The sequence below is a fragment of the Aplysia californica genome, unplaced genomic scaffold, assembly GCF_000002075.1.
Source record: "Aplysia californica isolate F4 #8 unplaced genomic scaffold, AplCal3.0 scaffold00101, whole genome shotgun sequence".
NCBI lineage: Eukaryota > Metazoa > Mollusca > Gastropoda > Aplysiida > Aplysiidae > Aplysia > Aplysia californica.
The window spans coordinates 518,546-521,331 of NW_004797371.1; the positions used below are offsets into that span (position 1 = coordinate 518,546).

At 36.1% G+C, this 2,786-nt stretch overlaps 1 long non-coding RNA gene across 7 annotated transcripts in view; it reads right to left on the bottom strand.

The window, feature by feature from the left end:
* LOC101849996 overlaps positions 1-2,786 on the bottom strand; it is a 152,134-nt gene that overhangs the window by 148,657 nt on the left and 691 nt on the right. For 3 of the 7 annotated variants that reach the window (XR_004858393.1, XR_004858392.1, XR_004858387.1), the window contains exon 2: positions 1,718-2,035. This is a non-coding gene — a long non-coding RNA (uncharacterized LOC101849996). Of the gene's footprint in view, positions 1-1,717; positions 2,306-2,535; positions 2,628-2,786 lie in introns of all 7 variants that reach the window. The other 4 variants (XR_004858391.1, XR_004858389.1, XR_004858390.1 and 1 more) reach the window with 2 other exon arrangements.

Sequence of the window (2,786 nt, forward strand, 5' to 3'; positions counted from 1 at the left end):
AAATATAATACTATAAATAAGTCTCACTTGTTTTTGTTCTTGACTTGCTTATCATTTCTTTGGTTTTAGATTAATTGTTTAAATTAAGATTTCAAAAGATACGAGTATGGGGTGGCGTTTGTGATTGGGGGAGAGGGGGGTGCTAGGCTGGGGGGGAGGGGGGGCAGGGGCTGAACACTTTGTTATGTGTTTCTTGATGTGTTCTAGTTTTTCCTGTTCTATCATATTCTAAACGACATTATCCACTTTCAGTATACGTAATATATTTATGTCAGGCAACACCTCAAGATAGTCGGCAAACATAAATCAAAATCAAATATAAAGCACCAATGTTCGTGAGGCTTCGGCGGAAGAAAAAAAAAAGTTTTGTTCTCTGTCTTCGTAAGCTGCAAACTGTTTAAGTGTGAAATTTACCAACCACTGCGTTAATGCATTTATTTAAAGTGAAAATAAAATTAGTTGCCTCGAAACTGAAAGGTAGCTCTTGAGGAAACTCGACAAGTATCATTCTGGTATGGCTCAGCATTTATGGCACATTAAGACAAAAGCTGATACTATAATATTTGGGTTTTAATCGAGGTAAAATACTAACATTATATGGATAGATTTTGGTTCGATTCGAACATGTTCCTTTTATAATTGACTTTTTGAATCACATAAAATGTGATTCGTTTCTCTTATGTATTTAGAAAATTAGTTGCAGGCGTTGGAGTCAACGGAGGCAAATACAATCTTTGTTTAATAAACTCCTCTCTTGTACTTTAATTTGATACAAAAATATATCATACAAAATCATCATTTAGACTTCAAATTTCTCAACATTTTGAAATGTAAACTGCGAGGCGGTGGATGCACCAAGCAAACATATTAGCCATGATACTATAATTTCTCAAGAAGATTTACACACTTCAAACATCTGACGGGCACAAAGGCAGATTGAAAGACAACGGAACGGACAGACAGAAACAGACAAATTTAAAGCTCATGAGCAGACATGCAGAAAACATGATCTGATGGATGAGTGGCTTGATGTGATGATAGAAGCTTGGGTTAACTGGCGGAGGGACAGATAGATTAAAGTTTATACGCATGGATTCAAACAAAAGTGAATGAATCGACAAATAAGAAAATAGCACCCTGGGACTTTTTTTTTTTTTTTTTTTTTTTTTTACTAAAGCCAATATCAAATGTCATGGGTTTTCACAGAAAAAAAAATCATATTACAACAACCCACATTCTGTTTCAGCCAACCTGAATTTTACTTAATGCTATGATCCAATTACACCTCAACACACACACACACACACACACACACACACACACACACACACACACACACACACACACACACACACACACACACACACACACACACACACATACACACACGCGCCCGCGCGCAAACACAGACAAACACTCACACTCACTCACACTAATTTATATTTAAAGACACTCAGAGATTCCATCTCCACGTGGGGAAAATGTACCATTTCTTAACCATAAGATTTTAACACCCGAAACCCAACCTTTGCTCCAGCAGAATACTTTGAAAGGACAGCATAATATCTCATTTAAAAATCATTAACAGTCCACTCTACTTTTCACAGTCAATAGAACCATTTGAGATGGGGGCATATCAATCGAAACGACCTCGGGGCTCTTCATAACTCAAAATGGAATAGACGATGGGCAACGAGGCAGAAAAAAGCAGGCTTACCTTGGGAAATGCTAGTGGAGTTTCTTTTTAATCCCACGCTCAGTTCCGAATGAGTTGCTCACACAATGATTCCAGGGATCCGTAAAGTGAATGGGAGACGTTGAAAAGTAAAGTACATCACTCGGACTTAAAGTGAAGTGGATTCTTTATACGGTAGAGATTTGTAGTCGCTCAGAGGTAATAAATCATTTTGAAATTAAACTATGATTACGATCAATGGAGGCTGCCGCCAATTGTTGGGAATTATAAAACGTGTTCAAATAGAAAAATTAGGCCTTATTAAGAAGTGATTGTAGTTTTGTGACAGGCCGCATTTTTCTTATTCATATGTGTCAAATAAATGGATAATGATTGATAACACCGTTATTGTTGAATAGCTGAATCAACTTCACACGCAATAAGCACAATCGATGGCTTAAAAATTAAAAACTAAGCTCCACAATAGAACTTCAAGGTTGGATTCAGAACGCTTCATTTCACGTTTCAGCGCTAACTGCTGTGATAATCCTACTGATCCCGAGAAATCAGTTATGGTTGTGCTCTAAAGTACATTTATCACTTAAAACACACATGTTGAACAAGTAAAACCTTTCAAGAAAGTAATACGTTACGTTTCATTTAGTCTCTGCCAACTGATTAAAAGTTAATGTTTGCAAATTTAGAAGAAAAAACCCCCAGACGTTAGGCAACTATACACAACAGATGGCGAAAATGTGTTCTTTTAAACAAGATTTTTAAAAAGTAGGGTAGGATTATCCTCTTTCTAGGCAAAACCCAGTAGTTTTTTTTGTGTGAATAGGAAGCTGTCAGAGACTCACCCATCAGAGAACCGGCAGTGAGGGTGTACCAGTAAAACAAAACGAAACATTCGATCCCACCTAGATTCGAACTATGAACCTGCTCGCCTTTTCTGTAAAACATAAATACAGATACACACGTTTCCTCGAATTAGGTAGGAACAGATTCAGAAATAAATAATGCTGATACAAATGAAAATGATAACGATTCTGATGTAATAAAAAATAATATTGAACTAATTATAATAATAATAAAAATAATAATAATGATA